The 20,198-nt window shown below is 42.9% G+C and overlaps 1 protein-coding gene across 4 annotated transcripts in view; it reads right to left on the minus strand.

The window, feature by feature from the left end:
* The window catches only part of taok3a (TAO kinase 3a), a 73,927-nt gene extending 54,032 nt beyond the window's left edge, over positions 1 to 19,895 (minus strand). Inside the window, exons 1-2 of one of the 4 annotated variants that reach the window (XM_049470296.1) lie at positions 19,449 to 19,895; positions 17,913 to 18,133 (exon numbers count right to left, since the gene is read on the minus strand). The gene's annotated coding sequence lies outside the window, so the exon portion shown is untranslated. Of the gene's footprint in view, positions 1 to 17,912; positions 18,311 to 19,448 lie in introns of those variants that run through there. The other 3 variants (XM_049470295.1, XM_049470294.1, XM_049470293.1) reach the window with 3 other exon arrangements.
* Between the last annotated feature and the right edge of the window lie 303 nt (positions 19,896 to 20,198).

Below are 20,198 nucleotides of genomic sequence, written 5' to 3' on the forward strand. Positions count from 1 at the left end.
CAACCCAGATCCATCCATACAGACCAGACAAACCCAACCCAGCCCAAACCAGGCCCAAGCCAGACCAGATTAATCCAACCTAGACCAGGCCAAACCAACCCACACCCAAACCAATCCTATCCTACACAACCCAGACCAGATCTAGACCAAATCTATCAATCTATCCAATCTATCCATATCCATTCAACCCAACCTAGATCCATCAATCCATACCAGCCCCAACCCAACCCAACCAGGCCCAGACCAACCCAACAAATCAATCCATCAAGACCATCCCCATCTATTCATTCAGACCAGGCCAGGCCAGGCTAACCAAACCCAGACCAGACCAGCCAAACCCAAACCAACCCAAGCCAGACCAGATCCCAATCTAGACCAGGCCAAACCAACCCAGACCCAAACCAGATCATTTCAAAGAGAAAAGCTCTACTTTTACAAACCTGTTAAACGGGTAAAACTCCCTAAAATACGTAAACTGCACTAATATCTCAGTAAATAAATGTAAGTAGATGTAGCTTTATGAATGTAGTGTAATTACAGCTTTATTACCTCACTTTACCTCATTACTGACCTTTATTACCATCCACTGATCATCAGATTCACACCAATCACACTCTGTATCCATCTGATTATAAACCATCGCCTACAGCCAGCACTGACACACCACTCAATACCCAACACCCCCACTCACAGCACTGCAGTATAGGCTGTGAGGTGCTATCTTGTGAGCGAGGATGAAGCTCATTTGCTCAGGGTAAGACCAGGTGAATTATGGGAACTGGAGTGAGTCAGCAGGTGAGTAAAATATAGGCTTTATGTTTTTCTACACAGTAACTGTGCCAACACACACATACACACACACACACACACACACACACTTACAGTACACACACACACACACACACACTTACAGTACACACACACACACACACTACACACACACTTACAGTACACACACACACACACACTACACACACACTCCTCGTGCTCCAGATTCAGAAAGTAGTGACTCTAAGCCCAACAGGATTTTCCAATCAGAGACAGCAAAGAGATTTAATGACACACACACACACACACACACACACACACACACTATATATACACACTACACACACAGCTGCCCTGAGTCCTGGCACACTACACACATCAGCAGCTTTTTACACCATCAAATATTTAGACTCTAAAGCAGCAGAATTTAAACCCCACAGCCTGAGAGAAAACAGGAACACACACTTACACACACTTACACACACTTACACACACTTACACACACTTACACACACTTACACACACTTACACACACACATATATCTGAGGAACATCTCATACAGTGACAGTCAGAGTTTTTAGGCTTTTTTTCTTGGTCACATGACAGTTCAGTAGCTCCTCCATTTCCACTCGCTGTTGTGTTTTTTTAACGTAGATCTGCGTGGAAACCGTGGCGTGTCCAAAGTGTAATTACGGTGTGTGGCAGTGGACAAATATCTATTTTATTAAAGGCGAGGAGACGAAACTCAGAGATGTGCGTCCGGACGGGACTAAAATTACCGGAGGAGCACGGAGTTCAGAGAAAAACAGTAGATAATTCAGCCTGTAAGCCTGTCTAAGGCATCCCTCCGTTGAAAGAAAAGCCCAGTGCGATTCTTTTGATCACATCCGATTGTTTTAGGTGGTTGATACGGTGTTGCTAAGGCTTTATTATTGTGTTGCACATGATTACAGCTGTGGTGCAAGTGGTTACTATGGTTTCAAAGGCAAAAGTTATAGTTCTGCTAGGTAGTTCCTGTAGTTTCCCTGGCAGTAGTTATTAGGTGTTTAACTGTGGGTTTACCATCATGCTGTTAGGTGGTTGTCAAGGTATCACAGGTATCACAGGTAGCTGCTTTAGATTGGTATGGTATTGCTAGGTGGTTGTAATGGTGTTGCATGCTTAAATGTTTCTAGTTGCCCAGGTGGTTTCTATGCTTTTTAAGTAAGTGGTTGCGGAGGTATAAAAAATAAAATCCCTCCTACATTTCCAACCTAGACAGGTCAATCTGTGTGTGTGTGTGTGTTTCCCATGGTGCCTTGGGGTTCGGTCCTGACTGGACAGAGCTGTCATCTTTCGTTCCTGACTCACCGTTCCCCCAGACTCAGTGTGTATAGTGTGTGTGTATAGTGTGTGTGTGAGTGTGTGTAACCGCTCTAGGGGACAGCGCTGTGGATAACACAGGATACACAGTCCAAAAAGATGCAGATGTTCTCACAGTTCACGTGAGTTCAGCTCATGCTAATACCCTCAGTAGGTCACGCAGCTCCACCGCCGACTCAACACCACTGTTACTGTTTCCCTTATATTTCACTCATCGTTTTATTCAGCTTTTATATTAAACACAGTGTAAAAATAACCTCCTTCAGTTTTTTATCAAAGGAAAAATATGTAATTTCTGTTATATAATGTGTGATTTTAGGTTTCTGACAGAAGTAAATCTCTATATACTGAGATTCTCTCTGCAGCTTTTATATAAAATATCTACAATCTACATTATACATCCCACCATTCAGAAAAAATACATTAAAACACAATAATTCAATGAATGTAGTTAATCATTCAGTTAATCTCCTATATATAATCGATTTGATTTTGTTTAAGAATATTCAGTTATAATTACAGGTTTAGTTCAGATATGAAAAAAGATTTTAAGAGAAATAATATTGTAACTGTAGGGAAACACTCTAAACCTGTTATTATTAAACATATAAGTGTTTATATAAAGAATTAACCCAACAATACGGGTACGTAAAATATGTCTAATGTTAAAATATATGCTGAAGAAAAGACATATTTAATTTGAATGTATTATTAAAAATGTTTGTATTGATATGCTTTTTCTCTGAATGGATCTCCTGCTGGATTTAAGGTGGAATGAAGAAACTTGTTTAACTAGTCCAGCAGGATCCAGCATCACTGAGAGAGAAAAATAAAAACTACAGCCTGTTTTAAATCTGCTGATCTGAACTAAAGTCTGTAAAGACAAATCACTCCACTCTGCAGCTTCTGTAATGAGACCCGGGGATTATTTCCAGCCTGCTATCTGTTTAATGCATTTTAAGGTGAGATGAGGTAATTATTCATTATTGTTAATTATTATTTTAATTATTTTATCATTTTTACCTTTTTATTAATATTATTATTATTATTATTATTATTATTATTATTATTATTATTATTATTATTATTGTTATTTTTATTATTGTTAATTATTATTTTTATCATTATTATTATAGAAGGAGGTGAAAGGTCACGCCACAGAGGAAAGAGTGACGGTTTACCCGTTTATCCACTCGTTTATCACTTCCTCCTCTCTTCCTCTTACTGATGGGGGGAGGGGTGTAAAAACGAAGAGAAACAGAGAGAGAAAAAAGAAAAGGTAGAGTAGAGAACGGGTTAGAGAACCATATCTTACACAATAATATCAGCATCAGTTTAAAATCATATCATTATAATAACAGTATTATTATTTACTGTGGAGATTTTTGTTATTTGTTGCTGTTTGTAAACAGTAGTTTATTTAAATATTGCATTAAATATTCTGCTCCTCGGTTTGTTGTATTTTTTTTAGTATGTAAATTTATTATTCTGTTACATCATTATTATCTTATACAAACAGAGAAAAATGTAAACGGGTTTGTAAAGATAAAGGGGGGAAATAAATAACCAGAGAATAAAGACAGACTGAGAGAAACAAGTGAAAAAATAAATAATTGAGTATAAAACACAAGAGGTGATTAAAATCCTGAATACAGACGGAGATACCAGCTTTTACCCAAGACCCCACCCGAGCGGGGGAGGGGGAGGGGAAGGAGGGGGGGGGGGGGGGTACTCCGTTATAATTCTGTCGGTGTGAGAATGACGCAAACACTGGTAACATCCTGCAGTTCAGAGGAAGAGGATTCACACTGTCTCCTTATCTGACATTCACCCCACCCCTAACCTACCCGCAACCTACCCCCCAAACTACCCCCAAACTACCAAACCTATCCCCCAAACTAACCCCAAAATACCCAACCTACCCCCCAAACTAACCCCAAACACCTTAACCTACCCCCCAAACTACCCCCCAAACTATCCCCCAACCTACCCCCAAACTATCCCAAACACCTTAACCTACCCCCCAAACTATCCCCCAACCTACCCCCAAACTATCCCAAACACCTTAACCTACCCCCCAAACTACCCCCCAAACTATCCCCCAACCTACCCCCAAACTATCCCAAACACCTTAACCTACCCCCCCTAAACTACCCCCAAATCTACCCCCCAAAACTACCCTCCAATTACCCCCCAAACTACCCAAACTACACCTGAAACTAACCCCTAACCATACCTTGTAACCCTAGCCACCAACACCCCAAACCTAGCCAAACTACCCCCCAAACACCCGAACCTAAAACCCAACCTACCCCCCAAAACTACCCCAAACAAAGCAACCTATCCCCAAACTATGCCCCAGTCTACCCAAACTACCCCCCACCCTACCCTCAAACTAGACCCCCAAACCTGCTATTAATGATAATTAAAAGAGTAACGCAATTTCAATACTCTGCATGTCCTGTACATATACAGCACTGACAATAAAACCACCAAAAAATAAAATAAAAACAAAAAAATAAATAAATAAAAGGGGAATTTTTACAGTTGGGCCATATCTGGGTTGTGTGTGGGCTCTGCTGTCGGAATGATCTGGTAGAGAGACCCCCGATTCCCTCTCTCTCTCCCTCTCTCCCTCTCTCTCTCGATTCCAGTCATGCTTCCTTTCTTCTCACTCATCCTCTCTTTTTATTTCCTCTCCTCCCCGTTCCCTCGTTCTCTCTCCCTCTCTGACGGAGGGGAAGTGAGGTAATGAGTTGTGGTTCTATATTTAGCTCCACCTCCCACCGACTAAAAGCCCTCCGTTTCACCCAGCTGGGACACTTCTGACATCATCATCCGCAGGCTGGAGCTCGGCCAATAACGGCTTAATGTCTCTGCTGAAGCTCCAGCGTCTCCAATTAACATCACTGTGATCACCACCATCACCGTGATCACCACCATCACCACCATCACCACGGACACCGAGCTCACAGTCATAATAAAGAGATAATAAAGGGAAGCCGGCTGTTACCATGACCATGATCACGTACTGTTAGCATTCAATCACCGGGTCACCGTGACCAACAGCAAACAGGGGTGACCAAAACTAAACACTGAAAAACTAAACAAAAAAGTGGAGAGAAAAGATGATATCTGAAGTGTCCGAAAACAGAGGAGGGTAAAAACCAGAGGCTATGTCCAGAGGAGAGGAAGAAGAGAAATAAAAGAGGTGAGACCAGAATAGACAAGAAGAGACTTAAGAGAGAATTAAGAGGAGAGGAAACGATTTCCCTCGAAACTTTCTTGAAGAAAAGCATCGAGATCTGAAGAAGAGAAGAGACGAGACTTGAAAGGTCAAGAAGAGGAGAAATTTAAAGAGTTGAAAACAGAAGATGAGACCTGAGACCCTCCTGAAGAGAAGAAATGAGACTCGAAGTGTCAAAAAGAGTCGAGAACTGAAGAATCGAGAAGAGAAAATGACACCTGAAGGCTCGAGAAAAGAGATGATACGAGAGGAGACAAGACCTAAAAAGTAAAGAAGAAAAGAGATCTGAAGAGTCGAGAACAGGGGAGACGAGATCGATACTGTCTTGAAGCGAAAAAATGAGACCCAAACCTAAAGAGCCAAGAACTGAGAAGTCGAGAAAAGAGGAGACCCAAAAAGTCAAGAAGAGAAAAGATGAGACCTTAGGAGTGGAGAACTGGCGAGGCCTGAGGAGCCATGAAATGAAGGGAAGAGACCTAAATAGTTAAGAAATAAAAAGCAGACCTGCAGTGTCAAGAAGATGATGATACCCAAAAAGGAGAGAAGAAAGGAGACATGAAATATTGAGAAAAGAGATGAGAAGAGAAGAGAGGAGACGAGACATAAAGAGTGAAAGGAGAGAAAGAGGTTAAAGTCGTGTAGAGGAGAGAGTTTTCTGGTGTTGGGTGAAGCAGGACGGATCACAGCTGAACGGTAAGTTTTAGGGCGAAGGGTTACATTTTAATGGCCTTCATTTCTCCGTCTCTCTCTCTCTCTCTCACTTTCTCTCTCTCTCTCTCCATCTCTCTCTCCGTCTCTCTCTCTCTCTCTCCGCACGATCTCTCCATCAGCTCCATCACTCCTGCCCTGATCCCTCACAGCCCACAGAACAACTCACAGCAGAAGCTCACAGGATGGAGGGAGACCCAGGAGGACGAGAGAGAGAGAGAGAGAGAGAGAGAGAGAGAGAGAGAGATATTCAGTCAGCCTACAGTTCTCATAACCCACACGATTACGTCATTTGCTCTTACAGAGAACAGCAGTCACGCTGCCAAAGTCATCTCCAGAGGGACGAAACTGAACACGACTAAAAACACAAATAAAAACAACATTTACACAATTTAACACATTTTTCACACTATAAGCTGCACTAAAAATCCTTTAAATTTCCCCAAAAATCATCAGAGCTCCTTATAATCCGGTGTTCCTTATGTATGAATTCTATCAGTCAGGTATTAAGGAGCAGTAAAGTCACTCCACTGAAGTACAGAGTTATACAGGAGTTTCAGTGAAGTTTCTCCAGCAGTATTAGCATTAGCCGTTGATCATGCTAAGCGTGAGTTAACCGTTCAGAGGTGAGTATATCTGACTGTATTCTGTGTGTTTATCGTGTTAAAATAAGATACGCAGGACGAACCGCACGCTAATATCACCCTGGATTACAGAACACTCAGGGTTCCTCAGTGTAGCTCTGTCGGGAGGCATTGCGGTTAGCTGCTAATGCTAATGCTGCTGCACCCAGCCTTAGTGAAAATCTGGAAATCTGGAAATCTAAGCTTACTGTAAATAAACAGAAGCTCTTTACTCGCCCAAATAAAAAGTTTTCAGGAGAGAAATCTGTGTAGATTAACATCCAGCACTCATTTAACTATAAAAGAAAATGAAAAGATTTTTTTTTTTAAGAAATACAGTTTTGAATGTAATAAATTTTTTTGTAATAATTATTCTGACAGGGAAACGTACTTAAGTTTTTTTTATTTTTTAATTTATGTAAATTGCCTTACTTTTTATGGTATTAATATTTCTCTTTGTATTGCACTCTTGAATTGCCAGGTTTGTTGTTTTTACTTCAAATTGGGTTTGTTTTATGGTCTTGAATAAAGATTTAAAGATTTGACAAGATGCGTTTTTATATTTTTATATTTATCACTGCCGCCAAAAAGCTTTCACTGTAAAGTGTTATAAATGAAAATGTACTGTGTGGTGAACATCTTTGGCAACCTTAGATACTAGGTAAATTAAAACTTCTTATGGGCGGGTTTAGGGTTTTACATAGACTTTGGGCAGGATTTTTTCTGGACTTGGCAACCCTGGCTACAGCTGTTGTCTTGTCTCTTATCTGTTGTGTTTACATGTTTGGAGACCTGGAGAGCACATAATAATAAATCAATAATTAATTTCTGGCAGGGTTCCTCAGGTAGCATTTAGTAGCGCTAGCATAATGCTGTACTAATGCTAATGCTGCTGCACCTAGCCTAAGTGAAAATCTGGAAATCTAAGCTTACTGTAAATAATTGGAAGCACTTTAATGACACAACTAAACAGTTTTTAAAAGAGAACTCTGTGTAGATTAACACCTAGCACTCGTTTCACTTTAGGACACTTTATTACAGTTTTGTTTACTAAGCTTAGCTTTACTTTAGATTTAGACCTACTGAACCTGTTTCAATGTTATAATAAGCTTATGTACAGTGAGTACGGCTGTTGTCTTGTCCCTTATCTGATGTGTTTACATGTCTAGAGATCTGAAGAGCACATTAATGACGAATCGACGATGAGAGCTGTTGATAAAATCGACTAATCACTGCAGCTTTAATTCTCTCTGAATGATTTTATGTCGAACTTAAGTCAAACTTGACTCTGCAGCGAACGAGGCCACGGGAAGATGTCCTACATATTCAGCACTTATTTTTGAACCTCATCATTATCGAAGTCATCTTTATTATCTTGTCCTCAGCTTCCTACACTGGCAGCTTTTAATACATAAACCATATTAAACACAGAATTAACAAAATAAAAGAAACAAAATACAAGATAAACCTCAAACCATAGAATCACATGCAGTGTTAGAATCACACACACACACACACACACACACACACACACACACACACACACTCAGACAGATCTGTCCTTGAAGTTTAATCAGTAACTCTAATTATATCGAGGCGGTGCTGCCGGGCCACAGGAGAACCGTCTGACCCGAACCCGAACCAACAGTCCACCCCTGGACCAAACCCTCTCCAGGTTGGGGTATTTTTGCTATAAAAATATTCTTCTTTTCAATATTTTAATATTTATATTATATTTACATTTTCTCACCCACTCAGCTGCTACTCAGCTGTATACTCCCCTATCACTAGTGATGCTCCAACACCAGGAGGGTAAAGAAGACCAGCACACGCCTCCTCCGATACATGTAGTATGTACAAGTCAGACTCCGCCTCTTTTTGAACTCTTTTTGCCGAGTAGCATCACAGCGCTAACGCTCGGAGGAAAGAGCAGCGACTCGGTTCTGACACATCAGCTCACAGATGCAGCCTTGTGCTGATCCACATCACCCTAGGAGTGATGAGGGGAAAGAGAGAGTGCCCTCTACTGCACTGTACCCACCCAGAGAGAAACAGCAAGAGCAACTGTGCTCTCTCGGGACTCCGGCAGCTGTGCAATTGTTGTTAAGGCGGGTCAATTGTTCATGAATTTCTTCAGGGTTAAATTAAAACAAAAATGTACAGAAAATTATAGAGCACTTTATGGTGTTTTGGGTGTGAGTTAGTTAGTCTGTGGTGAGAAACGCTGGTGAGATTTATTAGTAGTGAACTTCAGCAGCTCTGAGCGTCTCCTTCAAATACAGAAACTTTATTTCACACTGAGATTAAACAAATCCGCCAGCCAGTGCTGATTAAGCCTTTTGGCAGCAGCATATAAACCACCCGCCCCAGTGTGTGTGTGTGTGAGAGTGTGTAGTGTGTAGTGTGTTTACACACACACAAACACACACACACTACACACACTCTATCTATTTTTTCTACAGCACACGGACAAAAAGTAACAGGACTCCTACACCTACTGTTTCTTCTGAAATTAAGGCTATTTATTATAAAGAGTTTATCCTGATTTTGTTGGAGTAACTGCATCTCTACTGTCCTGTATGGATCTCCATCATTCCAGAGAACACAGTTCTTCCACTGCTCTACAGCTAATGAAGCAAACACATAATATAATATAATCTATAATCTAAACTTATACACAACAAAGTAGCATCAAATATATAACTAAAATCTAATAGAAATGCATACCGCATTATTTAGCACTGGAGCTATGTCTGCACTACCTGTAGCTAAATTAGAGTTATATATTATATATTATAGCTTATATATTATATTATAGTATTCGCTGATAGAGAATAAACGTCTCTGTATATTTTAGCTTTATATCAGGCACTCAGTGTGTGTGAGACAGTTGTCTACACAGTAACCTGAACACAGCTGTAAACACTGTTAACGCTGCCGCTATCAGAGCGAGACACTAATACAGCACCCGGCACACACCCCACACACCTGGCACACACGCCACACACAGCATACGCCAGCTCTATACCGCCGATAAACTTTTACCACCACTGAGCAGCAGCGGCGGGTCAGCAGATTCCTGAATGATAACAACCACCAAACTACACTCTTAAAAAACACCAGCCACAGAGACACGCACCAGCCACAGAGACACGGGGACACGCACCAGCCACAGAGACACGGGGACACGCACCAGCCACAGAGACACGGGGACACGCACCAGCCACAGAGACACGGGGACACGCACCAACCACAGAGACACGGGGACACGCACCAGCCACAGAGACACGGGGACACGCACCAGCCACAGAGACACGGGGACACGCACCAGCCACAGAGACACGGGACACGCACCAGCCACAGAGACACGGGGACACGCACCAGCCACAGAGACACGGGGACACGCACCAGCCACAGAGACACGGGGACACGCACCAACCACAGAGACACGGGGACACGCACAAGCCACAGAGACACGGGGACACGCACCAGCCACAGAGACACGGGGGCACGCACCAGCCACAGAGACACGGGGGCACGCACCAGCCACAGAGACACGGGAACACACTCACCAGCCACAGAGACACGGGGACACACTCATCAGCCACAGAGACACGGGGACACACACCAGCCACAGAGACACGGGGACACACTCACCAGCCACAGAGACACGGGGACACACGCACCAGCCACAGAGACACGGGGACACACGCACCAGCCACAGAGACACGGGGACACACTCACCAGCCACAGAGACACGGGGACACACTCACCAGCCACAGAGACACGGGGACACGCACCAGCCACAGAGACACGGGGACACACTCACCAGCCACAGAGACACGGGGACACACTCATCAGCCACAGAGACACGGGGACACACACCAGCCACAGAGACACGGGGACACACTCACCAGCCACAGAGACACGGGGACACACGCACCAGCCACAGAGACACGGGGACACACGCACCAGCCACAGAGACACGGGGACACACTCACCAGCCACAGAGACACGGGGACACACTCACCAGCCACAGAGACACGGGGACACGCACCAGCCACAGAGACACGGGGACACACTCACCAGCCACAGAGACACGGGGACACTCACCAACCACAGAGACACGGGGACACACACCAGCCACAGAGACACGGGGACACACTCACCAGCCACAGAGACACGGGGACACACGCACCAGCCACAGAGACACGGGGACACACGCACCAGCCACAGAGACACGGGGACACACGCACCAGCCACAGAGACACGGGGACACACTCACCAGCCACAGAGACACGGGGACACTCACCAACCACAGAGACACGGGGACACGCACCAGCCACAGAGACACGGGGACACACTCACCAGCCGCCACAGAGACACGGGGACACACTCACCAACCACAGAGACACGGGGACACACACCAACCACAGAGACACGGGGACACACACCAACCACAGAGACACGGGGACACACTCACCAGCCACAGAGACACGGGGACACACTCACCAGCCACAGAGACACGGGGACACACTCACCAGCCACAGAGACAAGGAGACACACTCACCAGCCACAGAGACACGGAGACACACTCACCAGCCACAGAGACACGGGGACACTCACCAACCACAGAGACACGGGGACACACACCAGCCACAGAGACACGGGGACACACTCACCAGCCACAGAGACACGGGGACACACTCACCAGCCACAGAGACACGGGGACACACTCACCAGCCACAGAGACACGGGGACACACTCACCAGCCACAGAGACACGGGGACACTCACCAACCACAGAGACACGGGGACACGCACCAGCCACAGAGACACGGGGACACACTCACCAGCCACAGAGACACGGGGACACTCACCAACCACAGAGACACGGGGACACACACCAGCCACAGAGACACGGACACACACACCAGCCACAGAGACACGGGGACACACTCAACAGCCACAGAGACACGGGGACACTCACCAGCCACAGAGACACGGGGACACACTCACCAACCACAGAGACAAGGGGACACACTCACCAGCCACAGAGACAAGGGGACACACGCACCAGCCACAGAGACACGGGGACACACTCACCAGCCACAGAGACACGGGGACACACTCACCAGCCACAGAGACACGGGGACACACTCACCAGCCACAGAGACACGGGGACACACTCACCAGCCACAGAGACACGGAGACACACTCACCAGCCACAGAGACACGGGGACACACTCACCAGCCACAGAGACACGGGGACACACTCACCAGCCACAGAGACACGGAGACACACTCACCAGCCACAGAGACACGGGGACACACTCACCAGCCACAGAGACATGGGGACACCCTCACCAGCCACAGAGACACGGGGACACTCACCAACCACAGAGACACAGGGACACGCACCAGCCACAGAGACACGGGGACACACTCACCAGCCACAGAGACACGGGGACACTCACCAACCACAGAGACACGGGGACACACACCAGCCACAGAGACATGGGGACACACTCACCAGCCACAGAGACACGGGGACACACTCACCAGCCACAGAGACACGGGGACACGCACCAACCACGGCAGGGACACTCACCAACCATAGAGACACGGGGACACACACCAGCTACAGAGACACAGGGACACACAAAAGCCACAGAGACACAGGGACACACACCAGCCACAGAGACACAGGGACACACACCAGCCACAGAGACTTGGGGACACACACTAGCCACAGAGACACGGGGACACACATCAGCCACAGAGACACAGGGACACACACCAGCCACAGAGACACAGGGACACGCACCAACCACGGCGGGGACACGCACCAACCACAGAGACACAGGGACACACTCACCAGCCACAGAGACACGAGGACACACTCACCAGCCACAGAGACACGAGGACACACTCACCAGCCACAGAGACATGGGGACACACACCAGCCACAGAGACACAGGGACACACATCAACCACGGCGGGGACACGCACCAGCCACAGAGACAGAGGGACACACATCAACCACAGAGACACGGGGACACGCACCAACCACGGCGGGGACACGCACCAGCCACAGAGACACAGGGACACACATCAACCACAGAGACACGGGGACACACACCAGCTACAGAGACACAGGGACACACACCAGCCACAGAGACACAGGGACACACACCAGCCACAGAGACACAGGGACACACACTAGCCACAGAGACACGGGGACACGCACCAGCCACAGACACAGGGACACACACCAGCCACAGAGACACACACCAGCCACAGAGACACGGGGACACACACCAGCCACAGAGACACGGGGACACACACCAGCCACAGAGACACGGGGACACTCACCAACCACAGAGACACGGGGACACGCACCAGCCACAGAGACACAGGGACACACATCAACCACAGAGACACGGGGACACACACCAGCCACAGAGACATGGGGACACACTCACCAGCCACAGAGACACGGGGACACACTCACCAGCCACAGAGACACGGGGACACGCACCAACCACGGCAGGGACACGCACCAGCCACAGAGACACGGGGACACAGATCAACCACGGTGAGGACACGCACTGGCCAAAGGGACACAAACAATACATAGGGACATGCACTAGCCACGGGGACACACGCACCAGGACACGGAGAAAGGCACCAGGCCACTGGGACATGGGGACGCACACCAGACACGGTGGGGACACACACCAGGCATGGTGGCATGTGCATCAGGATCCAGCAGGGAGACGCACCAGCCACGGGGACACACGCACCAGGTCACCGGGACACACGCACAACTCACAGGGACGCGCACCTGCCACAGGGACAGGCACACCAGCAACAGAGCCACGGGGACACAAACAATACATAGGGACATGCACCAGCCATGGAGAAACGCACCAGGCCCCTGCAGGGACACAGGGACACGCACCAGCCACAGAGACATGCCCAACTCACAGGGACACAGGCCAGCCACAGGGACACAGCGGCCACGGCACAGACACAACACCCACAGCAGACAAGAGACACTGCTTATACTTATAGACAGAACAACGGAAGCAGCACAACTACACAAAGGAAACACAGCGTCTGTGTGTGTGTGTGAGTGTATATAGTGTGTGTGTGTTTAGTGTGTGTGTGTGTGTTTAGTGTGTGTGTGTGTGTTTAGTGTGTGTGTGTGTGTTTAGTGTGTGTGTGTGTGAGACTGTGGTTAGAGACGCCGCCCTGAAAAAAGCACTGAAACAGAAACTCGTCTGCAGCACTAAAATCATATAATACAAAATATAATATAATATAAAATAAAATCATGTTATATAATGTAATATAATATAATATAATATAATATAATATAATTTAATATAATATAATATAATATAATATAAAATCATGTTATATAATGTAATATAATATAATATAATATAATATAATATAATATAATATGATATAATATAATATGATATAATATAATATAATATAATATAATATAATATAATATAATATAATATAATATAATACAGGAGGAATATATCTCTTTCTGCTCTAAACACACAGACTGATGATTTATTAAGTTTATTTATTCACTTTAACTCTGTGATAAACAGGCTGTTTTTTATTGATTAAATCTGTAAAAATATAAATTAATAGTTTGGCTCCTAAAAATGATAAATTAAACTCCAGTAGCAACTAAACAAACAGCAGCTCTCACTCTTATAATCAACAGTTCAGTAGTTTAAACACTGATTTATCCTGATTAATATGAGGATTATTATTATTTATATGAGGATATAGTTTAATGATTTGGCTCCTTTAGAGAAACTGCAGTTTTAAAGGATTTACAGCAGAATTATGTGTCCAATCTGGAGACGTGAGTGGAAATGTGTGTGTGTGTGTGTGTGTTAGTGTGTGTGTGTGTAACAGGTGATGCTGCTGCAGAAAGCAGTGCAGACAGCACCACCGGATGCTCTCCTGCATTCAGCTAAATCACGTGCCACACACACACACACACACACACACACACACACACACACACACACACACACACACACACACACACACATACACACACACACACACACACACACACACACACAAACACACACACACACATACACACACCTATGCTGTGCCACTGTGAGAGCTAGTGTGCAGATACCGAGATTAACAGTATATTTAACATTAATTCATTTTTACAACACATTATATTTCTATTTTTCCATTTTAAAGTTTTTTCACAACAGGAAATACGAAACACAGTGCTGTTTAAACCACTATTACTAAAACACTATAAACACACACACACACACACACACACACACACACACACACACACACACACAAAGACACACACACACACACAGCTGTAAAGCAACCTTAAATATTAAACACAGCACTGCATTAACAGGAACAGTGACGCTGTGTTTGTACTGAAACATGGAGCTGCTCAGTTTAATGATCTTAACTATAAAATCAGAAAAGCTTATTAGAATGCTATTTATCTACAATATAATCTACAATAGAATATAATATGTATTTAACATGAAAATCTCACATTTAAACACAGTCACATTGTTATTTTAATTCCACTATTATGATGATAATTTAATACCATAATAATACAGTTACATTCATTACATTTTTAATTATTATGAATATTCAGGATTGTGATGCTTCAGGGTATTTTTGCAAAAACAATATTCTTAGCAATATAAAGTTTATTCAGTATAAATATAAGAGCTTTGTACATTTATTAGCAAGAAAACAAATCTTTAACTCTATTTCTATTGTAAATATTATTGGTTATTTTATTATGTCCAAATTATTAGACTTGATAGGCCTATAAAACAAGCCTGTGTAAATATATACAGCTCTCTAAAAAATAAGAGCCTCCTTAAAAATGATGAGTTTCTTTGATTTTATCAAATTAAAAACCTCTGGAATATAATCAAGAGGAAGATGGATGATCACAAACCATCAAACCACCAAACTGAACTGCTTGAATTTTTGCACCAGGAGTAAAGCAGCATAAAGTTATCCAAAAGCAGTGTGTAAGACTGGTGGAGGAGAACATGATGCCAAGATGCATAAAAACTGTGATTAAAAACCAACCAGGGTTATTCCACCAAATATTGATTATTTCTGAACTCTTAAAACTTTATGAATATGAACTTGTTTTCTTTGCATTATTTGAGGTCTGAAAGCTCTGCATCTTTTTTGTTATTTCAGTCATTTCTCATTTTCTGTAAATAAATGCTCTAAATGAGAATATTTTTATTTGTAATTTGGGAGAAATGTTGTCTGTAGTTTATAGAATAAAACAACAATGTTCATTTTACTCAAACATAAACCTATAAATAGTAAAATCAGTGATATCTTCGTTTTTACAGAGCTGTAGATCACGACAGACACTCCCCACTTCACTTTACTTGTACCAGAGATGTGTTTATGGCTTTGTTATGAAGGACTAGGCAAAAACCCGTAGTATCACAGCATAATAATCAGAATAAACACATCATATATCATATATAAGATATAATAATCGTGTTTATACAGGTTTAAGAACACCAGCAGCACTGCTGGCCCTGTATTAACTCAGGATTTCAGTCTGTCTGCATGAGTTACGCCCTTCTTCTTCTCCACCATAACGCTGAGGACAGGAAGTGAGAGCGCAGTTTTCTGCAGCACGGTGTTTTGCCGAGTTCTGCTACCCTGTAAAACTGTGTTCCCCCTGTGTACATGTTTAAAAAGGTGATAAAAATACATTAAAAGCACATTATTAGAGCACGCTCCCTGCAGCAGCGTTAGTCTGTGTAGTATGTACTATTTTTCAGATCGTCTAATACTTATTTAACTTTCTATGGCATTAATGATATGTTTTATGAGGGAAATTGTAATTTTGGAAGCTTTGGAGTCACTTTGTATACATTAAACTTGATCAAAAATATAGTTTTTGACTTTTAAAAATAAGCTGATAATTTAAATCAGGTGTTTTAGAACAAGGAAAAAAAACCTGCAGAAGATCTTCAGAACCAAAGATGAGAATTAATCGAACAAAAATGTTCTAACAAAGCAACAAATAATGTAAGAATATAGTATGAACATAAACAGCCAAATATACGTATTTAAATATATATACATATATATAATTATAACCCGCTTGTATAAACACCTCATTGTATTGGACATAGATGTGCAGTGTAACATAATATTAAAAGATAAATAGATAACTATGTAAGTAAGTAAATAAATAAATAAATAAACAAATAAATAGGTTATTGTACGGAAATTTGTAATAAGTAAAAAATAGTTTGTTGCCTCTTTGTATATTTGTTTGTTTTATTTCTATTTAAACATTTCTGTGTAATGAGTAAGAGTTTTTGATGTTTATTGCACAGAAAGACAGAAGTACAGAATTACCATAATAAAAAAAAATCAATTTCTCTGATTTTACTATTTATAGGTTTATATTTGAGTAAAATGAACATTGTTGTTTTATTCTATAAACTACAGACAACATTTCTCCCAAATTACAAATAAAAATATTCTCATTTAGAGCATTTATTTACAGAAAATGAGAAATGACTGAAATAACAAAAAAGATGCAGAGCTTTCAGACCTCAAATAATGCAAAGAAAACAAGTTCATATTCATAAAGTTTTAAGAGTTCAGAAATAATCAATATTTGGTGGAATAATCCAATAATAGTTTTTAATCACAGTTTTTTCATGCATCTTGGCATCATGTTCTCCTCCACCAGTCTTACATATTGCTTTTAATTAACTTTATAACTAGTGCAGCTTGTTCTGCCTTTTTTAAGTGCTCTCTTTTTTTGCTGTATATATATATATATGTATTATTATTGTTATTTTAAATGTAGGTCAGCGCATGTGCAGAGTGTCTTTAGGAAGCGTAAATCGACGGGCAGCACGACTCGACGCAACACCGGTAACCTCCCGCGCGCCAGAACACGGACAGGTGCTTGTGCACGAGCGTGCACACCTGCTCTCAATCACCTTAAATAACCGAAATAAGTGGAATAAGTGAAATAACTCGGATATTAGCTCTATTTTAGTGCTTTTTCACCCAATAAACAACTCTAACTCTGTATATATATTTATACACACAGCTCTAAATGCGTTAATTTCCGCGCAGCACAAAGTTCAGTAAACACTGACCTGCTGTCCTTCTGCTCGAGTTTAGATCTTAGAATAATCCAGATCTTCTCCACTCCTTCCTGATCTTCTTCTCCAGCAGAAAAGCTGCAAAACTCCCGAGTTTGCGCTGATTTAGCGCGTTTTTCAGCTTCTTTCCTCTTCTGCTTATTTCCGCGCACACGGAAATAACATTACAGCTGCTGGTTACTTAGTTTCTTCAGTTGTAGCGCGCGCCAATAAAACTGCAACATATTAAAGAAAACCGCCTGTTTAATATCATATTATAAATTTATCGACTAAATAAAACTTTAAAAAGTGCGCAAACCTTATAACCAGGCTTGGGCATGATCCAGAAGACGCGAAAAAAAATGTCCTAAATGTCCTGAAAAGTGAAACGTGACGTCCGGTGTGCCGTCCAATTGTGCTACCCTGCCAAAACCTGCTACTCCTACTCCAAACTGGTATAAACAAGATACTTCTACTTCTAAGAAAAGTCTACTCATTCGGATGAAATAATATTTTTTTTTTTGCACCAGGAGTAAAGCGGCATAAAGTTATCCAAAAGCAGTGTGTAAGACTGGTGGAGGAGAACATGATGCCAAGATGCATGAAATAAAAACTGTGATTAAAAACCAGGGTTATTCCACCAAATATTGATTATTTCTGAACTCTTAAAACTTTATGAATATGAACTTGTTTTCTTTGCATAATTCGAGGTTTTTCTTTCAAATGAAAAATGTAGAAATAATATATATATTGTTTATTAGTACAGTGATACAGAATAATGAATGTAGTTTTTGGATGGTTAAATGGTATAAATCTTTACTTCCTGTTGTTATAGGGAAGACTTTGTACTTCAGAGGAAAACAAAACTGACCCCGTAAAGACCAATACTATACTTTACAATTATAAAAAGTTTACATTTAAGTACAATGCAGTACTTATATAGCACTTCTGTTTATCTAGGCTATTTAAAAAAGGTAAAACACTTAGGAAAAGCAATGTATATCTATAAATCATGCTGTGTGCTAGATCAGGGTATCGTTATACTAAAGGTATTATATGTTAGATTAGTTTGAAATTAATTAATGTAATAATAATGATAATTATTATTATAATTAATAATGATAAACTGTCTTTAATACATTAACACCCGCAATAAATCAATCAATTAATCAATCTATTAAATATTGGAAACAAGACACAACAATAGCTATATAGCTATATAGCTGTATTTTACGTTTTTCACAAAAACATAACGTGAAAACATATGCATGCGCATGGGCACTACAGCCAAAAAGCACATATCGCCCGGTAATGCATTTCGGCACAACACCTAAGGCGAGTTCGTGCTGGTTTCCAGAGCAGCTAATCGATCGCAGATCCACTCAAACATCAAACATGACGCTGATAGTAAAAAGCGTAAAAGCGTAACGATTGATAGTAAAGCGAAAAACACTGCGAATTCTCGCACGACAGCGCGCGCCACCGACACGCCATCAGCGAAAACATCGCAAACTCGCGTGACATCACGACATAACGTAGATTTTCTCTTACCTGTCAGAGATATCGTATCCTTTGTCCGCGCAGTAAAGCGCAACTCCATCCAGATAAAGTCTCTCAGCGCAGGGAGAAAACGCGTCCCCCGAAAACAACGCGCACAAAACCTTGTCTTTCACGTTCACACGATATAAAAAACACAGCAGAAGCATCAGAGACTAACACTCTAAAATCCCTCTGAAAGCCCAGGAGCTGGCAGCGCGCGCACAACGCGCACAAAAAAACGCGTAAACCGTGAAAAAAGTCGTCATCACAAATAACGTCGTTGGATTAAACGCGTAAAAACGTAAAAACACACGCTGAGCGTCTGACAGCTGAGCGCGGAGATCCGCCTCCTCTAACCGGCAGCAGCGCGGAGCCCTGCCGGCCCTCGGTGTCCTGGTCCCGGGGTCGCCGCCGAGCCGCTGCGGAGCGGAGCAGAACCGAGCCGAGCTTCAGTTACACGCTTTAAAATTTAACCTGCTGCAGGTGATCATCCCGCACTCACGCGCAGACACGCAGACCGGGCTCTGAACCGAGGAAACGCCGCCACCTGCCGGCCGAGAGAGGAACTGCAGCCGCTACAATAACAAAACACACACACAGTTATACACAGAGAGAAATGATGACATAATTATGAGGACGGGATTATAATCTGATGTAATGTGAAAAAGTCCAGACTGCTCAGATTAATTAACACAGATTAAGGAAATTTAATTATGGAATTTGTTTCTTCCAGTACTTGTTTTCTTAACGTAATTCCAACCC

Source organism: Astyanax mexicanus, chromosome 22 (assembly GCF_023375975.1).
Source record: "Astyanax mexicanus isolate ESR-SI-001 chromosome 22, AstMex3_surface, whole genome shotgun sequence".
Classification (NCBI taxonomy): Eukaryota; Metazoa; Chordata; class Actinopteri; order Characiformes; family Acestrorhamphidae; genus Astyanax; species Astyanax mexicanus.